The 25,527-nt window shown below is 34.3% G+C and overlaps 1 long non-coding RNA gene across 1 annotated transcript in view; it reads left to right on the forward strand.

Moving 5' to 3' along the window:
• Positions 1 to 15,087: 15,087 nt before the first annotated feature.
• LOC143442541 (uncharacterized) overlaps positions 15,088 to 25,527 on the forward strand; it is a 378,775-nt gene continuing 368,335 nt past the window's right edge. Inside the window, exon 1 of the long non-coding RNA XR_013110789.1 lies at positions 15,088 to 15,301. This is a non-coding gene — a long non-coding RNA (uncharacterized LOC143442541). The remainder of the gene's footprint in view (positions 15,302 to 25,527) is intronic.

A 25,527-nucleotide genomic window follows, 5' to 3' on the forward strand; every position in this document is an offset into this window, starting at 1 on the left:
CCTAAACCATAATTGCTATGTTATAACAATTTAGCTCAGGAGACAAGTTAGTTCTATTGCTAATGTTTAATTTGTCATGAAGAAACTATAAATTAAAAGCACAGGGGTAAAACAGGACCTGTATGAGTTCTGAAACACAATGCTAAACCACAAGAATTGACAAGGATACAGAAGAAGTTTTCATATGGTTGGGAAGAAAACTTACCAGTTTCTTAAAGTGTAAAATCCAAACTAGTTTTAAAATCCAGCCTTTCCAAGTATTAAATTTATCATGAGACAAAGAATTAAGGTTCATACAAAGATCTAGATAGAGATGCTCATGTTAATTTTGCTTGTAATAGTCAAACTTATGTGTCTATCAGTAAGTGAATGAGAAACTACACTGGAGCATGTATTTGCAGTTATTACCACTGAAGCATACAAAGAACCAACTGGTCAGCTGCCTGGCTAAGAATTGTGCTGACTGAAAGAAGCCAGCCGACTATCAACAACCAAGAGCTATGTACAGTGCATCTCATTCTCAAACCATTCAATAATATAAACCTTGGTAAGGCAATATGGCTTAGAGGATAGAGAAACTTGTGTGTAGGCCTGAGGAGTCAAGGTCTCTTCTAGATCCCACAAAGCAGCTGGGAAGAATTGAGTACAGAGAGTAATTTTCAGATCTCTATATGAAATATATTAATTAACTTTTTAAAATCTCCTACTTTTAAAACAAGGAAGGACATCTGAGATGATTCAAGCAGAAAGGCTATCAAAACTGATGACCAGAATTTGATCCTCAGAACCAATATAAAGGTGGAAGGAAAGAAACAATTCATTTTACATGTACCCCATGGCATATGCATACATGCTCACACATATAAATTATTAGCTAATAAATAAATGTAAAGAAAATATTAATGTAAATCTATCCATTGTAAGAGAAAACAGATATTCTGACTATGAATGTGAAGGACTTGGGTCACTGACATTGATTGAGAAGTAGCAGAAGTGTTTGGGGAGGGAGCATAAATATGTCTATTCTCTAGACTATGATCATGCTCAAAATAAATCTAGTTGTACTCTTGAAATGGTGTGGCTTATCTTATGTCTAACAAAGTTCAATAAAGCTGTTAGAATATTTCAAACATGGCCACTTGTATGCTCAGTTTATATAAACTCTATATGGCAAAATCAGATTTAGAACATATTTAAAAGTACTGTGTTATAAAATTATTGTTAGTTTATTTAATTATTCTGTATATATTATTAGGTGCTCATAATGTGTCAGGAATTCTGTTGTAAAGTCTTACCTTTTTCTGTTATTAATTTCTTGTTCTTAATATGAGAACCTTGTTCTCTTGACAGTCTATAGAATAACAGAAATAGTCAAGACAACAGTCACACCTAAGTACTTTGTTTTTCTTTTTAACCAAAACATTTAATTTAGTTAGTTGACTTTAGAGATATACTTGTTAAACATTCCATTAATATTTTAAATATCATTAGAAGAGCACATTGAACTTAAAATCTTAGTGCTCAGTATAATCTTCCTCTCCAACTAAATGCACATCATAGCAAGAAGAGATCTGTGATATAAATGTCCCTTTTAGTGTTAAGCATGTTGCAGCCTTTGTTCTTGGCATCTTGATTAGTTGTATGTGCTAACTACCATCTACTGTAAATAGATGCTTATCTGATGAGAGTTGAGGGACACATTAACCTATGGATATAGGGATAAAGCCACTCAATGTCTTTTAAATACTATGTCCACTTAGTAAAATAATAACAATAAGGCTCTCCTCTATGTCCCATGGCCTGTCTAGCCACAAGCTGTTGGCTCTTATACTGTGGCAAGTTGTTTCTTTTCTGTTTTTTTTTCTTTTCTTTTTGTTCTCTTGTAGACCTGGAATTAATCCAATGAGAAGGCAGTTGGTTATTACTTTCATGGTACCAATGCACTAATGGTCATGTCTTGCCAGAGCAGTCAATCATTGTAGCTGGGTTCACAGCTGGGTAAAACTAATGATTACTTTCCTTCTCTTCCAATGTGCAGAGAAACTTCTATCACTATGAAAGCTAACTACTATGGAATGAAGAATCAAAGTCAGTACCACCTTAATTTTATCAGGTTTTATGACTTAAGTATGTAGTGTCTTCAGAATATATGGTTTTACCGTCAAGTTCTTGTAGGTAACCAGTAGTCCTGGCAGTAGTCTATAATGCCTAGGAATGTCAGTGGTATATAGCTGCAAAAGAGGAAACCAGTTCCTAACACCGGGTATTTTATTTGTTAGTTTTTGGTGTCTAGTATGGATATTATTACGTTGAGGATAACTCCAAGTTAATATATTTATATATATTTATATATAATATTTATACATGATAAATAAATTTATATAATATACTTTATATATTTTATACATATTATGTATAAAATCACATGTAAAATGGACTATAGCTTTATATAGTTATAGATAACTACATATAAACTGAACTCTATGTGTAATAAATTAACTTTTTAAAATCTCCTATTTTTAAAACATGGGCAGCTGAGAGATATTTTATGTGTGTGTGTGTGTGTGTTTGTGTGTGTGTAAAACTGTATATAATTGTCTATTTATAGGAAGGTTATTTAGTAGTAGATTGTCATATGACTTTTTCCAAAGGTCTTTCACATTTTTCATTTCTCCCCATATTCACTCTTCAGTCCCACCAGCTTCTCTCCATCCCTTAATTTGACTCTTCCTGATCCTTTAACACTTTATATCACTGAGTTCTGTGACCACCCCCTCTCCATGAAAGCTCTTCCACCATGGATCCTAACTAATTTTTAAGCTATACAGAAATTTTGAATGAAACATACACATATGCATATCTAAAGATTCAACACTAACATCCACAATGAAAAAGAGCATGTGACATCTGTCTTTCTGGATCTAAGTTACCTTACTTGGGATGATTATTTCTAGCAACCATATGGTTATGTGAAAATTTTCTGAATCTTGTGGGGTTTTTTATTGTTCATTTTCTTTTTCTTTTTCTTTTTTGTTCTTATTATTAGCACAAGATTAACTTATTTTATGTTATTATTCAAAATCTTGTAAATAAATAAGTGTCAACCATACCCAAAGACAATGTTAGCTAATAAAGTTATGTACTGATTGAGTTGTTATTGAAAATGGAAGCTGTGAAGCTTCATATTAACTTTATATACTTATCCAGAATCAAACACCAAAATAATCCATGACAGTGTTAGGACTCTGAGAATTATAATATTTAGCTTTTTGGACTCATCCATTACCTGTATTCTGTCTCTTTTTAAATAGACTTTTTCTTCTTTTTTCTTCATGTTATACTGTATCCACATTTACATTTGTGTGCATATACACATTGCATTGGTTAGATTCTGCAAATGAGATAGAATGTGATTCAGTCCTTTCTGAGACTATATGGCCTTGCTTAGTATAGATTCTTTGTCAATTGATTTTCCAGAAATAAATTCTAGCTGCATTTTTCTTCAGACTTTAATAGTATGTGTGTGTGTGTATACACCCTATATTTTCATTATCCATTCATCTGTTTATGGACAATGAAGTTTACTCCAATTCTATGCTATAATGAAAAAAGCAGTAATTGGAGATGAGTAATATTTCATTGTGTAAATATACTACATTTTCATTATGTACTTATCAATTGATGGCCACTTAGGTGGAAATTTCCACTCTTTCCCTAACTGTTACGAATTGAGCAGTAAAAAAACCTTTTCTGACAGTATCTCTATATCATGATATAGATACTAGAAATCTACTGAAAAGTGATAGGTGGATCATTATTTTTATCTAGCTTTTTGAAGATGTCTTTCTTCACTTAGTAGTTCTATTAGTTTTCACTTCTACCATCAGTGAGTAAAGATTTCTCTTTCTCCAGATCCATACCAGCATTTGTCATCTTGTTATTTTTATTTTTTTTGATTGAATGTTTCCTTTTTTTTTTTTACTTTTTTCATATTTTTTTATTGGATATTATGTTTACATTTCAGATTTTATCCCCTCACCCCATTGCCCCCACCACCCAAGAACCCCCTATCCCATTCCCCCTTCCTGCCTCCACAAGAGTGTGCCCCCACCTACTCCTCAATCCCCCCTCCCCACCCTCGAATTCCTCCCTGCTCGGTGTTCAGCCTTCATGGCACCAAGGATCTCCTCTCCCACTATGCCTGACAAGGCCATCCTCCTGTAAGTATACAGCTGAAGTAATGGGTGCCTCCCTTTGTGCTCCCAGGCTGGTGGTTTAGACCCTGGGGAGCTCTGGTTGGTTGGTATTGTTGCACTCCTCTTGGGGCCACCAACCCTTTCAGCTCCTTCAGTCCTCTAACTTCTCCATTGGGAACCCTTGATCAGATCAATGGGTAGCTGCGAGCATCTGCCTCTGGATATGTCAGATTCTGGCAGACCTCCGAGGAGACAGCTACATCAGGCTCCTGTCAGCATGCACTTCCTGACATCCATATCGGCGTCTATCTTTGGTGACCGCACATGGGACGGATACCAAGGTAGACTGGTCTCCAGACAGCCCCTCCTTGACTTTCTGTCCCACATTTTGTCGCCATATTTGCTCCCTTGAGCTTTCTGTCACACCTTCCAAGTAGGACCAAGGCAAAAGTACTGAACACCACATCACACTGGAAAAGCAGGATTCAGAATAAAAATCACTTCTCATGATGATGATAGAGGACTTTTAAAAGGACATAAACAACACTCTCAAAGAATCTTTTTATTTTTAAATCTTAGGCATTCTGAAAATAGTAAGATAAAGTCTCAAAGCAGTTTTAATTTATCTTTCCTTGATGGACAAGGATGCTAAACATCTCATCCCCCTAAAACTAAGAGATCATTGCAGAAGAAGGGCAAAAGATTCTATGAGTCAGAATTTATGATGCCTATATGGAAAGAGTGGCCTTCAGATACAAGGCAGTTGTACATATCGATATGAGCACTCTATGACTGTGACACAAGACCGCCACAGTCTCAAGTGAGAAAAAAATTGTAGCATGGAGAGGGGATGTGGGCACAAAGTGCCATCCTTAACTGAGGAATGAGTGGCAACAATAGACAGTGAGAGAAGAAAATTTGGTTTCCTTTAAAAGTATATTTCCTGTAGACTGGCAACACGAAGTAAAAGAGCACACATCTAAGAATACATGGGTAACACAAATTGAACTTAGTTACTTAAAGGGGGGTTGGAGAAAAACATGACACAAAGGTGGGGTAGTAACAAAAGTGAGGGTGGATATAAAGAAGAGTTGAAGAATGATTATTATCATTAAAAGACATTGCATAAATTAATTTATAAAGGTATCTAAACTGATGTTTATGGGTTTATATACTTTAGCCACTTAGTTGTTGGCCTTTGTCTTCATCAGTCATGAGCTAGGCAGGTGGAAGCCTTTACATCCCCACATCAGTGAAGAAACATACCCAAATTCTATAAGACCTGAAAGTAATATGATTGCTAGGAATTCTGGGAAAGTTGATACTTGTCACCAGAATAAATTAAAAATCAACCAGAATCTTCTTGTTCTTGTTCTTGTTCCTGTACCTTTTCTTCTTCCTCTCCTTCTTCTCCTTCTCTTCCATCTTCTCCTTCTCTTCTTCCTTCTTTTCTTCTTCTTCCTCCTCTTCCTTTTCCCATCCTCTTCCTCCTCTTGTCCTCTTCCTCCTAATCATCCTCTTCCTCTTTCTGTTCCTCCTCCTCTCACGGTTCCTTCAAACTTTCTCACAAAGGGAAGACTTTTTTTTCCATTTGTGAAAACATGAACAGATTTTAGGTTTTTTAAAATTCTTGAACATGTTCAACTGATTTTACCTGGAAATGTCAACAATTAAAATTTAAGTATAAATTTATGTAAGTAAAAATTTTATATAAATACAAAGTGGTGAACAGTGTTCCTTCTTGCCCTAGAACTTTGTCAGTGAAGAGCTGAGGAAAAGAGCATGGCCCTCCTTTTTATCTCACTGTGCTTCCTGAATTTCTGACATTGCTAAAATCAAGAAGGAAAAGGAATGATGTATCAGAATGCAAAAAAAAAAAAAAAAAACCCTAAATTGTCCAGAGTATCTTAAAATGGATTTAATTTCTCCATGTCCTGTAGTATTTGGAGTAAAGTTTTTGTGGGGCTTTCACAGGTTCCCCAGTCTTGTACTGAAAATATAAGTGAGTGTCTGAGACAGTTTATCCCACTGAAAATCTCACCTGCTCTGATACTCTGGCTTCCTGGCCAGAAACGCTTGCATCTCACTGCTGAGGAAGTTAGGTATTCACTGTCCAAGAAGGCACGATTATTAACCTTTGTCTGTTTCCTTCACCTCTTCTTCCTGCTTGTCATCTCCTTTCTCTCTTTCCCCTTTCGATCCTCTGGTGCACACTTTACTATGGAAAATATATAAACAAAGATTGTTCTGAAACTCCATGTGAACACAGGTAAGTTGGCAAATTTCATGACAGTAGCAAACTATAGGTTTTTGGTTTATTTTTGTTTTACCGCTAGCCAAGCGGTCTCTTTCCAATTGTGTCGATTTGTGAGACAGCAAGCTCCTTACATGTAGTGACTCTGATACACTTCCTTTTATCTTCTGATTGCTTTCATAGCATTGGCTATCTCCAGTCCCCACGTACTCTAGGATAGGTGGCACTGTCTTCCCCCAAGAAATCTGTCACATAGAAATTAACTTCTGTCTTCATTTTAACCTTTTATGTAATCTAACTGAAACCGAAAGAACTGTGAACTAATTCCTCTATATAGGTCAGACTCTTAAATTTAAACTCTGATCTTTGTGACCCCATTGAGACCTCCAATTTATCATCCAGACATGGTATGTCATTGTGTAACTGTGCGACCTTACACAAAGCTATAGGCAACAGGCTCATTTCTACACAGAGCATACATGTTATATCTACCCATGGGAAGCTATTCTGTATAGCATTCTAAATATGTACAGTGATGGAGAGATTAATCAATTAATTCCATTACTTTCAGTTATTAAAACTGAACAAAATAGTTCCATTCTTAACCAAGTGGGTCGTGGGTCAGAGTTAATGCTCATAGCCATGAATTTAGATCTAATAAAATAGTAACACATGGATAATAGGAGTAACATGCCTGCCCACAGTGAGGCAACAGAATTGAAGGCCAGGAATCTACATGAAGCTCAATGTTTATTGCACAGGCTACACCCAAGTCGTTTCATATTGTAGATTCCTCAAGCTACCATTCTAAGACAGGCAAATGTCTAAAGACACGTTTGTCTACAATGGCTGAAAACTGCAAGACCAGGTCTCATTCTCAACTGGATCTAGGCATTGCCAAAGATTCATCTTTCTTCAATAAGATGCTTTTCTCTACCACGTTGTTTCCTGGAAAAAAAAATCTCTTGTATATCTGATTTCATCTATTGTATATCAATCTGGAGAGAAATGATTTCTTCTTTCCTAGTTCTAATAATCATCAAAGAACAGCTCAGAATATCCCATGAATATGTGGGTCTGTGTCTGAACCACTTGTAGATACTGGATGGGTTAAATGCTACCTCAGTTATTTGAATGAATGATGACCAGAAAATAGATTTAAAAATAAATAACACACAAAAAAATTCTAGAATTTGTCACCACAAAGAGACAAAGAACATATATAAAATTGTCTACTGTAGCTATTTACTACACACAAAATAATATTTTTAAAGAATTTTGAAATTTTCTATTAAATTTAATACATTACTGATTAAAATATAAAATACTTTTCATCCAAACAATGGGCAAAAATAGAAAATATTGGCCATATTTGGTTTGAATGTGAGTGTGTTGGGGTGGGGAAGAAAGGAAAAAATGAGTAGTTTTTACTTATAATATGAAGAAGCATGTGAAGATTAATGTATTCTTACTGAGTTGAGGAGGAAAAACTTAGAGTAAGGTTTAGAACTTACAGGAAATTGATTTTTGTATTAATCAATATTATAAAAATGTTTGGTAACATTGACCAATTTCAAATAAGATCTATGGTCTCATAGGAAACACATTTCCTGCAATTTTCAAGACCATATTTCAAGTATTTAACTCGGGAACTCTAAGGCCAAGGTTATAGTACTGAGTCTATCCTTACCGTACAAAATGACAATGCATGGGGAAAAAATGTGATCTTTTCTCTGTGCAGCAATTTTCTTCAAATAGAAAGACTTCCTTCAGGGAAGGAGTAAGGAAACTCCCGTAACTTTAGGCTTAGGAGGCTCATACCATCCGCAAGGAAGCTGAGCTCCCCAGAGAACCCCCCCAAAAGTCAAGTGTTTTATCAAGTTACACTTGCATTGAATCTGTGTTTGGTCTATCCTGGTGTTCTATGGGGACAGATAGCGGAAGAGTTAAAAAAAAAAAAAAAAAAAAAAAAAAAAAAAGCACCAGTTGTGTGTGTTAACAACCTGTAATGTGTCAAAATTCCCATCAGCTTTCCATTCTTGTGACAAATTACCTTCCTTAAAAGAAGAAAGCTCTATCTTCCATCCTGGTTTTAGACACTGCAATCCATAGTACTTGAACCTAACCCGCGGGGCCTGAAGTGATGCTAAGCCACATAAAAGCAGAACATTCTGGAGTAGTACAGATAGAAAGTCATACTCGCACAAACCAATATAGGCAAAAAGACACACACGCGTGCACACACACACGTGTGTAGGGGAAAGAGAGAGACAAGAGATAGATAGAGGAAAGACAGAGACAGAGATGGACAAAAAATGGGGTGTGAGCGAGAGACTATTAAAAGGCTCATGTCAATTACTTATCTTACTCCTATTAATTCCACCACCTCGATATGGGGCCAAGACATGGTCTTTGTGGAATCTAAGCCATAACGCTGCCTGCCAAATTTTTCCTCCTTTAGCTACATATAACGACAGCAATAATGATACGTTTAAATATAGGAATACATACTTTCTCACTAATATTAGACTTCATGAAAATTTTATACATTTTTCGAACCTTCATTATTTTCTGCACTATATCATAAGAATTGCAAATGTGATGTTAACTTTATTGAAATAAGATTTTTTTATGTTAATTGTACTGGCATGTTTTTTCTCATTCAGAACACAAACAATATTTAAAGAAGTCAAACAAATTTATGAGGGTTTTTATGATGTTAGTATTAATTCACTAATCAAAAATTTGAAAGTAATGAACTATGCTCATTCTGTTCAGTAGGCATGACTAATGTTCAATTATTAGCCTCTTGGGTTGTACCAATTATCTATTTATGGGTGATCATCCACTCATTTGACTTGTGGAGGAGTTTTGAATGTTGGAGGCCTGGGATGGATTTGCTAATACACATTGAGCACTCTTTAAGTGTTTTAAAAATTAAAATGAATCTTGCTTATTTGTAAATCAAGAATTCTAACTCAATAAAAATATAGGAATACTATTTTGCTAACTTTTCAGGAAAACAAATTATTTCACTTCATATTTGAATATATATATATATATATATATATATATATATATATATATACACACACATATATATATATATATATATATTCCAATTATTAAAACTACCAAGGAAGCATTTTTATACAAATATATAGAATGAAAGAAGAGGCAGAGAAAAGAATAATTGTACTTGAATTAAAAAGATACCAGGACTTGTTCTATTCCAGAGAGAGAAATTTTTTTATATGCACATATTTAAAAATGTAAACATATGTATATATACATATATTTCAACATGTATGAATATACACACCCATATATACATATACATATATACAAATATACACATATACACATATACACATATACGATATACATATACATATATGTATACTTATACATCTTATAATCGTTGGCATTGAGTTCTGATGACATTGAAACATACTATTAGGTAAGTGAATAAAAGTATTGCTGTGGTCATAATTCCAGCAAAGCAGCCATGTTTTAATCACACCTAATATATGTGAAGTAGGATGCTACATACAAGGAAATCCCATCTACAGCTTACTTCTGACATATAAGACTATTGCAAATTACTAAAAAATTATGGATTAATCAGATTTAATTTTTAAATATTTCATTTTTATTTTTAATTTTGCATATCTTTGTATGGCTATGTCCACATCTGTGCAGACCAATCAGAAGCTAGAAGGACACTGAATTTCCTGACAATGGAGTTACAGATGGTTGTGAGCTATCTGACAGGGATTTGGGAAGCTCAGTTCTTCTGTGAGAGCAATACAAGCTCTTAACCACTGAATCATATTTGTAGATTCTGGGTTTCATTTATGGAATTATCATTGAACTTGAAGAAATATAGAGCACATTAAGTGAAACCAGTTCTTAATATAAGCTTTGTGAATGATTATGGTAGACTGAATATGTGGTAAAACAGCAAAGATAGCTAAGACAATACACAGAAAATCAGAAGGCTGGGAGTGAAATAAGTTTTCAGATAATGGGTAAGAACAAATCTTCTACAGTAAGAGTCAAAAATATATAAATGATACTGTGGAGAAAGACCAGGACTCTCATTCCTGGAGGTATCTCAGGTTTATTACTTTCCAGTTTTTGTTGAGGTCAAGTTCAAACACTCTTTCCATTTTCCTTACCCTATAATTTTTATTAAAACTTTAATTCTTGAAACCAAAAATTATTTCTGCATACCTGGAGATAGCATGATATGAGAAGATACAAGAAGATTTGTATATTAGAGTTCACTTTGGAATTATTTTATTTGCTCTATGACCTTCAGTAGGTTTCTGAATGATCATCAGTTCAGTTGCTCCATCATTTCAAGTTCACTTTATTCAGCTATATTTTACATAAAATAATACATGCTTTTTTTGATCGTATTATTAAGTTAGTGTAGAAAAGTATAAGTAAATACTATGCCAATCAATGTAATCAAAGTATTTTCATTTTTTCAGGTCTAATTGTTTCTATATATGGCTGCTGCCATAATACATTAACTGATATAAATTTCATAACTCTTCAAAATAGGTAATATCAGTCTTTATTTATGTTTTAGCTGCAGACACCAGAAGAGAGCATTAGATATTCCAGAGATAATGTTATGTGTAGTGTGCGGTTACTTACTCTGGATGCCAGAAGTCAAACTGAGGTTCTCAGCAAAAGCTCTTATACTCTTAACCACTGAGACTTTACTCCTGCCCCAGGCTTTCCTATGCTTTTTTCCTTTTTAAGATTGTCATTGTTAGTATCACACACACACACACACACACACGCACACACACACATAGTTGTACATGTTACAAAAATGCAGCTCATATGGACAGAATTCACATATTTCTGTCAATTTGTGAAGAACGTCTTAGCTCTTCAAACAATTTTTGTAGATTTGGTTGTTTGATTTCTCTTATTAAGTGTTTTGTAGGTTTTAAAACACAAACATTGTACATTTTTGTTAAGTTTGATGTGTTTAAAGTTTTATTCATTTTCAAATGAACAGGTAAATAATTTATAGGTACATACACCACTGTGCGTATGTACATATGCTTTTGTTATACCACACTTTATTCATTATTTTAAAGTCAGTTGACTTAAGTATATTTCCTTATATTCCTTGATACTAAATTCACTCACTAATCAAAATATGCTTCTTAGTATGTTCTATGCATATGGTAGAAGCTACTGATAAAGAATATCATTACAATAGTTTTCCCACTATAGTTGTCTTTGGCTCCTTCTTATCTTTGTAGAGTAGACACGCAGTTCAAAGACGAATAAATGAGTAAAAAGTAAATGATGTTAATTATGAGGAATGTGTGTTTAATCTTTCAAATATTTATAAATATTTATAAGAATGATACAATTAATTTGTTGATATAGAAAATTATGACTTTGTGTGTGTGTGTTCCTTATTATCTCCAACTTGAATTCCCAAGACAAAAATTTTTGTCCTTTATAGCAAAAGAGTTTTTCTCTCAATATCCTAAGTTTTATTTTGAAGATAATTTGGATGACTGTAAATTAGTTATTTTTTTTCTAAATTTATTCAGTAAAATAATTTGAATATGTTGATGATAATAATGTTATGTTATCTTTGAATGCTAAAATGATAGAATTACCAACCAAATATCTGTAGTGTTTAATCTGTTTGTGGAAAGGTGTATAACTACCATATTAGTTTCTCTAATAGATATTTTACTGATGTGGTTTGTGTGTAATTCCATTTCTCAATTCATCTTATAAACTGAGAATGAAAATATACTTCTCATGCAGTTGTTATGGAAATAATGTGCATTCATACCTTAATTTTTAAAAAATGGGATTTGATATTCAGTAAACACGTGTACAGAAAAACAATTGTATATTAAAATATAATCAATCTAATTATAAAGGTAAGATTAATCCTAAGGTTCACTTTATGTTCCAGTTAAATCTTGTGGATAAGAATCAAAAGTTAATAGTCTATTTCATATATATATATATCTTACAGTTATAAATATATATTAATATAAATGTTAAGTAGATATCATCAAACTGTCAGTTTCATATATCCTGTCTATCTGTGGACAGTTATATGTTTAAATATTTAGAACAATGAATTCTTCATTGGGTAGCAGAAATGCTAAAGGAGTTGTAATAATGATACAGCATATACTATATGGGCCCTGGGCTAAAGATGGTTGTGGATTTGGTTAATCCAACATGGATTGATTTCACTCAGTTTCCATTCTTTTTCATAATTTTTTAAAAATTCTGTACCTGTGTTTGTATGTTTCCTGTGTGTGGACACATGGGCACATGGGTGTGTGTATGTGAGTGTGTGTGTATGTGCCTGTCTGCACATACAAGTGTGTCTTTATGCAAATTAAGGTTACTCTAACTAGCCAACTTGTCTTGTGGAATTCTGTATTTCCACTTGCCCCGTTCTGCGATTATGGAACACCACACATGCCTGACATTTTAAGTGTTCAAAGATCTGACTCGCGTCCTCACACTTGCATGGCAATAATTTCCACTGAAAGAACCATTTCCCCAAATTACTTTTTCCTAAGTGTTTATCTTCACTTTAAAATTGGATCCTAAATCCATTCTTTGTATTCAATAATTAATTACCTTTAGTTTCAGTTTTACTGGGCCAGGCTTGAGGATAACTGCCACCAAATAGCTATCTTAGTTCTTGCATTCTTAACTAGTTACTTGCAAGCGTGGTGCTATGTACCATGAGTGATTTAGAATAAGCAACATCTGGTAATGATGAAATTGATTTACTAAATTACATCGAAATTAATAGAGTCCAGTTGGGCCGGGCAGTGGTGGCACACGCCTTTAATCCCAGCACTTGGGAGACAGAGGCAGGCGGATTTCTGAGTTCGAGGCCAGCCTGGTCTATAGAGTGAGTTCCAGGACAGCCAGGGTTACAGAGAGAAACCCTGTCTCGAAACACCCCCCCCTAAAAAAAATAGAGTCCAGTTGGTGTGGAGTCCAACATGCTTACAATGGCAGGAAGTCCTCTTCTTCCTATGTCCACTCTTCCTTTCTTTCTTCCTTGTCTCCTAAACTATTGAGTCCCCCCTACATGGACATTTTTCCGGAAGCTTTGTGAGTAAAGTCAAATTCTGTTGAAGCTACTGTCCGGGTCCATTTCCGGGGTGTAACTTTTCAGAGGAAGCACATCTGCCATGTTCTGTCTCTCTGGATGATTTGGATGTGGGTTTAACCACTGTAGCTTCAGGAACCATCTGGGACCACAGTGAGCATGATGGGAACCGTCATTCAATATCCTTGCTCATCACTCTCATCTGCTCCGGCTTATTTAGTTCCATTCGCCATTTTCATGAGAGATGGGAACTTGACATCTTCTTCTAGCAACAACCTATTTCTAGTGTTGAGAATTCAGAGACACCTTTAATCCTAAATTAGGGTAAATTTATTTTCCAGAAACTAACGTCTGAGTTTTTCTGCTACAGTTTTAGAATTGTAATTGTGACTGTGACTAACGGGGAAATGTGTCCCAAAATCTCTGTATCATTAATTTGATATCTTTGTATAACTTCTATAAAAACAAAACTAAATAAAACAAAAACCCTCTAACTTTCCTTAGGCAAGTGCCTGAAGGCTATCTGCTAAACCTATCTTATATACACAATACACATTAGCCCAAGTTTATTTATATCTCAGCACTTGCAAAAGACACAAGGAAACATGAGCTGGATACCTAAGGTCACTCTTAGTCACCTAACTAGCAGGAGCGCTGTCGAAAATCAGTGGAACCATTTATTCGCTCTGTCCATGTCTTTGCGCTGATGTTTTTCCAGACTCATTCATCAATTTCACTTCCGTTTATCTCAGTTTCTATTTTGGGCACCTATGAGATAGTGATGCTCTCTGTTTGTTTGCATCTTCACAGACAACTCCCCCACCTGATACCCTCTCCAGGCGGTCCCTTAAGAATACTCAGACATAGAAATCCATCTTCCACTTCCACGAACACATTTATTTGGGCCTGAGATAGCTGATCTTTATTTTCAAAGTTAAAAAAAAAAAATCCACTCTCTCTGGCAACTAGAAACTATGTAGATTCTCTAAGTTTAAGGTTACCAGTAAAAGTATCTAAAATACTTTTGTTGAAGGTGTCCACACAGTTAATGAAAAACACTTCTACACATGGAAAACAAGGTCTCCGAGAGGAGCACAAACTTTATGGTGCCACTCAACGGAGGAAGAGCAAGCAATTTTCCATCCAAACTCGCGCTCTTTCGGCTCATACTAGCCGGCTCCTGCCTGCTGGGTTGCAGAACACTGTATCACTGCGGTGCTTTCCCAGCGAGTAATGCGCTGCAATGGTTTGGGGCTTTGTCTTTATTCACAACACATTCATGTGCCTCAGCAGGGGGGAAACTGCACAGTTGCCTGACAGTCTGTCCTCTCTGACAGTCTGCCTGCTGAAAAAACCCGAATGATAACTCTTAATTGAGAGAGAGAGAGAGAGAGAGAGAGAGAGAGAGAGAGAGAGAGAGAGAGAGAAACACACGCAAAAGAGGAAGGAGGGGGGAGGTTGCTCTCCGCACACTCATATATTAGGTCTCGGAGCAAAAGAGGAAGGCTGCAGAAGCCGCAGCAGCTAGGTTTCGGGCTCAGAAGCTAAGTAGTGCATGTGACCACCGTGGTCAGGAGGACTTTGAAGAGGCAATCTATTTATGCACAGAACCCTCTAGCTCTGCTAACACTGGGAGAGCAAACACTCCTTGTTCTCTTCTTTAGAGACTGCATCTTCTTGGCACTCAACACTTCCAAGGCACTGCTACCACAGGTAAGATGCAGTTAAGATTTCTATATTCCTGACATCATTACACTTTGACACACTTTAAACGGTGAGTGCTTCTTAATGCCTGGTTTGTGTTGAACTGCTTTCCCCTCCACTTCATATTAATCTCCTTCCACACAAACAGTTCCCAAGATAAACTGTCATTAAATGAGGAAAGAAAAAATAAATTTTTCTTAAAAGAAATCTACATGATTGCATTTCTGGGAGTTTCAGGTTCGCAGCTGGGAACTCTGAACTCATGCTGCGATGTGGCTTGCAATTCACAATGTCTAGTTTTCTACATAGACTGCCTTGCCCACTATCATTTGTATAAGCCACCGTCTTTTCCTGTCTACAGCAGTGTGCTGTGCATGTTTTAAATAAATAATGGGATCGTCTCCTCTAACTTTTGAAATTTGCGGGAACCAATGGTAAAACACCTAAGTTGTAGAGTTTGATCAAATCGTTATGATGAAGGAGTAATTTATAATTCAGAAACGCCTTCAGAGAGAATCTTTCCTGAGGAGGTGTTATCAAGAGTTCATACATACACAATTAACAGGTAGTACTCACAAGTGAATGTCTGAGGCTGACAGAAAATGCAAGCAAGGTGTTGTGTTTCATATGCTGCATGATAACATTAAGTCTCAAAAGACTTTGAGTTTTGTAACTGTATCCATTTTCACCTGCTGTTATTATTTTTTTTTTAAATAAAGCAATCTCTTGAGCAAGGTCAGTCAGTATTGCTGATATTGCTGGGGAAAACTGTAGTAATGGAAACGTTTTAAGAATGTGTTACAGGTCTATAGAGAATATAACAGCAGCATTGTCAACAGGTTTGTGAAATTTTAGTCTGCTCAGTTTTGATAAGAGTGTTCTGTAATGTTAATCACTTGTAGCTTGAATTGCATTTCCTTGTTCCCTTCAGGGCCCCAATAACTTGGAATTATAATTATGTTACTTTGTATAATCAAAGGTTAAAAAGTGTGTAAATTAAATACACTGTCAAACCCTTACACACACACACACACACACATGACTGTGTATTTGTATTTAGGTACATATAATACAGTTATTCTCTTTTTATATGTATAATGTTTTACTGTCAAGACTATTTTATAAAAATGTTGTTCCTAAGCAAACTCCCCCATGTAAAATATTCATGTGCCCTTAATCTGGAATCATTACACTGACACTTACTTAGTGGCTTTAACTTTAGCATACAATAAAATATGTAGCTTAAGATTAAAGCACATCCTGGCAGAATACAGTAAAGTATTGTGAAAACAGGAGCATTTGCATGCAAAAATACATAATTCATTGGAAGACTTGTGAATCTTGTTCCTGTGCATGACTTATTTCATTCTCCAATTTCACTTACAAAAGGTTTAAGTCCACGGGGAGTATATGTAAAATACTCAGTTGACTAAGGATGAGAAAATTAAAGGAGGGAAGAATTATTACTGCTATGAGTTCTGTAGCACTGTTGGGTAGCTGGCATGAATGCAAAGAATTTTTCTGCAAGTTTTGCCTAGGGTACACTAAAAAAAAAAATTTGTGAGAAAGTTGATGGGAAATATGTCAATATGTACAATCATTTGGATGAAGAAAATGGATGATGTGAAAGTACAGAGGAGTTGTTAGTCTGTAAAAGCCAGTATCTCCTCAGTAAACACACAGACAGCTCTATGTTTTTTCTTTGGTTACTAGCAAGAAAGAGGTGTGAAGAATGGCATTTCTCAGGCATAAAACCACTGGACAAATTTCAGGTTAAAAAATGAATGATCATTGGTACTCATTTACCTAATTTGCATATGAAGTCACAACATTTTTAGCTCAGGCGGAAAAGTTCCTAAAGTTCTGTTTTAGCAACTTTATTTATCTATTATGTTTTTGAAAGTTTATTGATAGTCCAATTTTTCTATTCCCAGGACTTACATAATTTTTTACTTTTTGAAAAATAAATATGCTAAACAAACTGGCATGTGTTTATCCTTGAAACTTTTAACATTAGCCTCAAGTTGCCCAGTCTAGATGTGTTTTCCTCTGAGAAATCAAAAATTCATCATATTTCTGTTTCCAAACATCAATGGAATATGAATGACTTTTTGGTGTGAATATGAATTATCATGTTATTTTTTTTTTCATTATCCAAACTGTGGAGTTTTTCTAACTCTGTGCAAAACTTTAAAATGTCTAGGATACAATTAATTCTTAATTGTTATTTTTCAGGGACTTAGATTTTTAAGCACTGCAAACAGAAAAAAAAAAAATGAAATGATGTGATATCTTTTCTACTCACAGACTTACTCAATAAAGCCCTTAGTGTTGAAACATATTTTCATTCTTTACAGTTTCAATATTTTTTGGAGAAGTTTAGTACATCATCAGTTGGATGCTCATCTCAGTCTTCATTGGGGTCAAAATAAATTCTACAGCTATTATTGTAGTGTTTTTGCCCTTGCTATACTTCAATACTATTCAACAATATCACTAAGGCAGAAATTGATTAAGTTAGTTTGAAGCAGTGACTAATATATCAGTCGTTGAAAATAACACTCCATTTCTTTGTGGTTTGAGAGAGATTTCCACTTTCTCCTAAGCATACATATATTGCATTGCTTATATAAGATTTGTTGAGATAGACTTTGTCGTTAATGTGGTGTTCATACATTGGAATGTTTCCTGGTTTGTAAAACTATAGCAGTTTCATTTTGTTAGTTCAGGAGGATCACATGAGTCTTGCGGGAATTATTCTGAAATTGCCGTCTGAAAGTAAAAACTGAAAAAAACCGTAGTCCCATGAGGGTACTACTGAAGCATGATCAGTAGATATCATTCCAAGTCAGAAATTCAAAACCAATAAGCACAAATGAATACGGAGGGACCTCAGAAATGAGAGCTTCTCACGAAGGAACTAATGTGTGCCCATCGGCACAAGTCAAGTCTAACCCTTAAGAATTTGTCTGGACTGAACATATTGCACTGTTTGAAGTTACTACAAGAGTCTGTCTGAGTAGGTTAGGAAATATTGTGGCTGAGTCTTTACTTTGAAGTTAGCTACACTCTCCATGTTAAGGCCCATGATACATGATACTAAAATAGTCGAATGCTTTGACTGGAAAAAATATCCAGATTCTGCTCTTTTTACTAAGTAATATTATTTCTATGAACATGCATAACTAACATTACAAATATAGTAACAGGTGCATACTGCTTCAAGGAGTGCTAATACAAACACAAAAACAGTACAGTCAAAAGCAAAATTATAAAATAAATTATTACTTTAAAACGTATTTTTCTAACAAGAGAATCAAAATAGATTTGAAAGAGTAATTTTAGTTAAATACATTAAAGTGAGTTAATACAAAGGACCATTTTGCTAAAAAAAAATGTTTTATTTACCACTTATAGAAATCTGACCTGACCTCCAAGTTATGGGACATAGGAGATTTTAGACCATAATTGCATACATAAACGTGTGGAGTCAAAAACTGAAGACTGAAACAGTCCTCATTTGAAAACAGTACCCCTTCATTTCCCTTCTTACTGTCAACAATAACCAACAAAATCATATCAGTGTGTGTAATAGTTTGGATGTTACCTAATCACAATGTAGCTAACATGGCACTTAATTATGCACAAACATAGAAAGGTTAAAATGTTTGTTTTGTAGTCTATGAAAGGGTGGAGATTAAAGACTTTGCTAACGTGAACTTTCTGTCTTAGATTAAAGGACTCCTGACATTTCAGCAAAGTTCTGTTTAAATTAGCTCTCTGTGTTTTTCTTTAATCTACACAGGCAAATAGTAAATGCTTTAAAGTCCCCTTTAGAAGGTAACAGATACCAATTAATTAGTGTCTGCTGGCAGATACATACATTTTAAATACAAACCATAGGGTTCAGATAAAGAGGTTAATTTAGTTTCTACAAGATGGGATCAATACTCCCTTTTAAGTATTATAAGAAAACATACTAAACATTAGGCAATTATAGAGGGAAGGTCAATTTTTAGTCATGATTTAAAGATTACATTAGTGTCTACATCGAAAGCATACAATTCTTAGTATGTGTTTACTTAATGACTTGATTTGATCTGCTAGAAAACTAATATTATCCCAAAGATTGCTTACGTTTTTGGAATGTAAATCATCATTGACATTTTTCCTTAATATGTCATGAAACTAGGTTCACATGTAATTCAATTTATCATTAATTTCTTCAGACTATAACCAAAATATTCATGTTAAATGAGAGAAGATCATGAGTGACCTTTTAGTAAATTGCCTTAGCTTAGAACACCGCTTTGTGCCCTTGTTCGTTACAACAAATTCATAATCATATCTGTATTTCTCATCACATAGTTTTCATCAACAGACACCTATAGGATGCTGCTGCAATATCTTCTTTTTTAAAAATCCAGGTCCTCTGAATGATGTTTCAGTTCCAACTGCAAGCATGTGTTGTGTCCAGATGTTCAAACACAGTTGCTCCCTACAGGCTTACAGTTAGAGGTTGGTTCAAGAATTGCTATATATGAACATACACATCAGAATCCTAAGTTAAAATTAGAACACAGACTGTGAAGTGCATAAAATGGCATAAGACTACAGTTGACTGGAAATATCTTGTTCAGATGCAAAGGTATTTCAGCCTGATTATTATAGCACATACAATATACTTAATAAATTTTAACTCATGAATATATGTACATACAGATCCCTGGATAGGAAGTAGAATCAAGAACAGTATCTAGATGATAAATACAGTTTGCTTGGTAACTCGATTTTAAGTAAATTTTGGAAAATGTCATTGGTCTAGTTGGAAAATTCTGGAGCCCGAGTTGCTTAAAATGAGTCATTCTTTTAGTATTCTACAATGACTAAGTTACAAAGTAATAAGGTGATTAGAGAAATAATAACTTAATTGATAGAATTTCTGACAGCTTATGAAAACTTTATACTGACAAGAGAACATTGGCAGGATGTTCATTATAGGAAGCTGATACTTTGGGTCTAGTGTATTGTGATTTCCTCAATAATTTACCTAGAATACAAAGCAAAAGCCAGGCATAAATATCAAACAGTGAAAACAAGAGACAGATTTATAAATTCCATAGTGACACACCAAGGATGCTCCTTAATCAAGTTTGCTAAAATTCTGTATCTTCTTATTTCCCCTCCCCATCTTCCTTCCACATTGCCAAGAGTCTGAACAAGAATAAGAAACCCATTTTAGATATTTTCTCAGCTTAAAATTGATAGCACATGTTGTAATCAGATCTCTCAAAACAGAATAACTTACCTTTCAGTTACAGTATTGTCTCATGCTAAAATAGTAAGGTTGATAAAGAAAGAAAAGAGAAAACCAAAAAACAAACTCTACTCCTAGTTATTGGTATATGATGTTTATATCCACCTGGGTGAGAAATGAAGTATATTGTGGTTACATAAGACCCATGTTGGAAGACCTCCAAATCAGTTGACTCTTGAATATCAAGCTTCTGAGCCTACTTACTTGAGGAAATGTCTATAGTTTTCTAAAAATTTGTACCAACTTTCAGGTGAAACATGCAACCTAGAAGTAGTAAAATAAATATAATAAGACACTAGGTATATAATAAAATCACACAATAAATGTGGATTATATCATAATAAAATCGCATAATAAATGTGGATTATAATCCCCATTATCATTTACTAGTACATGTATGTGCAAATCTATTGCTACAAAATGGTGGATATTCATCAAACCTTATGCAGACACAGAGGGGACATGATGTTTTTTGCTATCAAAGCCATAAATATATAAAGGTCCATATTAAATCATAACTACATGAGATATATTATAGAGCATACCGTGAAACTGTAATTACTTTATAGTTCTCCCCCAGTTAATATTGTGAAGGGTGAGGTTTTTTCTTTGGAGTTTTGTCTCTGAGGCTTACCGCATATCATGCTTGTTTACTCAAGATTCTAAAGGCTTCCCCTGACTTAAATGTATTTTAGCTTAGTCTATGACCAAGCCAATTGGAGGATAGATTTTTACAATGAAGAGGGATAATTGTGTGCAGTGTAAATGTTTATGGAAAAGTTAAGCATACATGCCTAAGAAAATAGATATAAAGTTATTTTTCTTACAGAATGCTAAACAAGGTAGAGAAATCAAACATTACTTTCTCAATACTCTCACTTTTAACCCTCTGAGTGAAGATGTTGGTTAATGTGCCACCAGTATATAACATAGAGAAATACTGCCTGATCATTGAAAATATTTATAATAATTAGTAATTCCTGCTGTGGCATATGATGTTGCCTTTGAAATATAATTCTTTGCCATATGCCCTTCTAGATACTTACATGCATAATCTACTTAGATTGTATGAAGTAAAAATTAATGACAGTGTTAAAAATTGAGAGAATGCAAATGCTAAATTTAATGTACTTTGCCAAGGGTTCCTCTGATTTGAAAAATCAGAGTCAAAATGGAAATTCCTGCCTCTTCTATACCCTACAACAGTTAAGATTCAATATTTAACATATTGTCCTACAAATTTGCATACTTCTTTAGTTAACTATGTTTATAATACCCAATTGAAAAATAGATAGGTAGTAGCCATAAGAACATAAGATCAAATTGGTGTAAAATTGTTACTATTAGTTTATCATCTTAAAGAACTAATCTTTGCTGACAACTATGCTTCTTCATATTTATTCTTATCTCATTTTGCAAATCTAATAAATACATATTTAAAAAATAATTACTAAAAAATCCAGTCAGAACAAAAAAGAGGATAAAATGGGAAGTTATGCACACTTGCTTATGTATCACCATGCTGATAACATCTACCCTGTTATAGTACTGTGAGCATCAACTGTATCCGTGAGGTTTTCCTCCCCCAAAATCACAACTCAGCCTAATCATGACATAAAAAATACACCTCCTTCTCAGAGTTTCCCTCACTTCCCCTTAAAAAGTATGTCAACTTGGACAAAAATTAATTAAAATTAAGTGCCAGATGATGGTATTTTATAAGACATCTGGCTAATGTTTGTTAGAATCATTAAGATCATCAAAAATAAAGTTTTGCAAAATTGTAACACTCTGTTAATGTAGCATGATTGGTCAAATGAGATGCACTCTAAGTTCAATCCTAACACAGAAAACAGACAGGTAGGTTACGAGCAGAAAGGTATGGATTAGCTAAGTGTGGACATAGTTAATGGTGTGGCCAAATGTTCATGAATTCTAACAAAAAAAAAATCATAGGAACACAGATTTAATAGAGGGAATTGTGGATTGGGTGTGTGGGAATTCTCTGTACTAGAATCAAAACACTTCTAGAAATCTATGTCTAATGAAAAACTAAAGATTTATGTGACCAATGACCATATATAAAAAAATAGATACCCATGTTGGGGGCACCTACTTTTAATTCCATTACTTGGGTTTTGAAGGTGGTAGTCTCAGTTATATAGGAATTTGAGGTCAACTTGGAAAACTTGACCCAATAAATAAATAGAATGAATCTCATCATGGTCTTAAAACAACCAGGTGGGACAAATTCATTATGAAAACATTCCAGTTTTCCTAGAAAAGCATGAATTAATCTAATTATAATTTGAGTAGAAAGTAAAGTGTCAGTATCTCTAGTTCTATTAAATTAATACTAAGTTCCATTAAAATGACACGTTTTTAGGTTATTCAGACTTATATAGCGCACAGAGATCAAGTTCTGAAAACATATTCAATTCGAGACATGTATGTATCTCTGTGTGTGTGTGTGTGTGTGTGTGTGTGTGTGTGTGTGTGTGTGTTTGTTGGGTATACAGGACTACATATACGGGCACAAATAGAGACCTGAAGACCAGGTTGGGTATCATTTCTAAATACTGTCTACCTCATATCTCACTTTATGTTTTAGAGTACTCTCTAACCTGAAACTTACCAAGTTGGCCAGGCTAGCTTGCCAGTGACCCCAGGTGGCCAGCTGCCTCTGCTTAGCTTGCACTAGGATGAAGTACACCATTCCTAGATTCCCTTACCTGAGTTTAGAAATTACAGTTCAGGTCTTTGCAGTCTTAAGGTAAACATTTTCTGGACTAAGTTATCTTTGCAGCTCCCAAACACTTCTCTTTTAAAATAATCAAGTTCCAATTTCTAAGTCCTATATCCTAACTTACCCAATGTGGAATAACTCACTCAATGCTCATTTGAGGGTTCCTTAATGATTGTGGTTTTCAGAGAGTTCCGTAGCTTGGTCCCCTGCTAGCTTCAATGATAAGATTCCTTCTAAGTCCACCTTATTCAGCAACTCATGTGTCACTCCACTAATTTAGAAAATTACTCTTCTGTTCTTATAGTGAGTTTAAAACAATGTACAATCCATCTGTTAAGAAACTCATCAGTTCTCTATAAAATTCCTAGTATCATCCAGTACAAAGTCTCTTTCACATAAGCACTTTAAAAATATTATGCTCAGAAATAGTTAAAAAAAAAAAAAAAAAACTTCTGCCTCTAATAGTGATTCCTACAATACAAATAAATGAACATTGACATTTTTTCTAAGGGCTAGGTAGTCTTGTTTTATTGAAAGGTTTCCATTGATAAAAATTAATCTTTGAACCATTGTCAATTAGAATATTCACCCACTGAAGGGAATCACCCTATGTGGATACGGTAGAAATAGCTTTGTGACTATAAATGTGAAAACATGACCACACATTTTACTACCCATTTGTATTTAATTTTGTCTTGCTTTGAAGTTTTTGTTCTTAAGGATGATCAGCAGAAGAGGGAAAAAACCTGACTGGGAAAAGGAGTCATTTATTTCCGAAGGCCACTTGTTTTATTTAGTGTTTGAGTCGTAATTAAAATCTGATGGATAAAGGAAAATATTTAAATTATAATAATGTTATTTTCCAGTTATTTTTTATTCTTTAAAAAATGGTTTCTGTTGGCAAGCTTGAATTATTGCAGATATAGAGTCTTATGTTTCTTAGATTCAATAATTGAATGTGGTTAGCTGTTTGGAAAATGAATATAATATCTTAGTAGCTCAAAAGTTGGTTTCTACATATGTATTATATACAGTTTAATTATGAAACTAATAAGATATGACTGACAGTCAGATTGAGAGGAACTGATACTCAAATATCTATTAGTACACTTGGATTTTTCTCTTGCAGTTCTGTACACAGCCCACCTTAGAGTATCTAAACTGTAGTATTCTACACCTACCTTCCTGGCCTTTAAAAAACATCTTCACATAAAGCTACCAAATTAATTATATTTCAGAGTACAGGAGGACGGGCAGCATCAACTATTTGTGAGTTTCTATTAGAAGGATAAACCTCAGTACATCAGAAGTATAGTCATTAATTAGATGTACCAATTAGTCTGAATAAGTTTTGACTGATACAGAGCTCCGTTATTTGCCTATCTAGAATTTACAATTACAAGGCTTTGTGGGGATTATAGTACATACTACACCCAATAGAAATATGTCATGCATAGCGGGTGATAACTGCAAGAGAAACAAGTTCAGTGTCATTAACTTTGCTCTGAAGATCAGAACTTTTTGCGTGATATCCTTAGCAATTTACAAACCCATTTTTGTAATTACTCTCTATCCCACACTGTCTTTTGTCATGAGTCACTTCTTATAATTGTTTGCAAGTGGCTATTTTAAAGACTTTTCCATATACAACTTGGTAGTCTAGATCCCACATCTGTCATAAATTCTAATGATGCTGGTGTCAGATGCAGAGCTTGCATTGACAGAGGGAATCCATGAACCTATCAGGTTTTCTTAAATCATCAATATTCCATAGTTTGATTTTCTTGTGCTATCACTGAACCAAATTCCAGTAGTTCTGAAAATTCATTTTATATCTGACCATTAAATTATTGTTAATTTTTTTACACATCCTTGAACAATACCTTATTTAGATGTCAATCACAAATACCAAGAAACATATCAATGGTTTTCATATGTTTACATTTTCAGTATTTATAAATTAATAAGCATCTACCTGTATCAGGCATTAAGATTAAATTGTTTAATATATTACTATATTTTATTTCTTAAAACTCAATGAGTTATTGTTGCCATTCATTTAATTCATTAAGACTATCATCAAGAGGTTTAAATATTTTCTCAAAGACACAAATTGAGTGACCACTGACCTTGAGTATATAACATGATCCACCTAACTCTGCAGCCATGCCT

This window comes from Arvicanthis niloticus, chromosome 6 (assembly GCF_011762505.2).
Source record: "Arvicanthis niloticus isolate mArvNil1 chromosome 6, mArvNil1.pat.X, whole genome shotgun sequence".
Taxonomy (NCBI): domain Eukaryota; kingdom Metazoa; phylum Chordata; class Mammalia; order Rodentia; family Muridae; genus Arvicanthis; species Arvicanthis niloticus.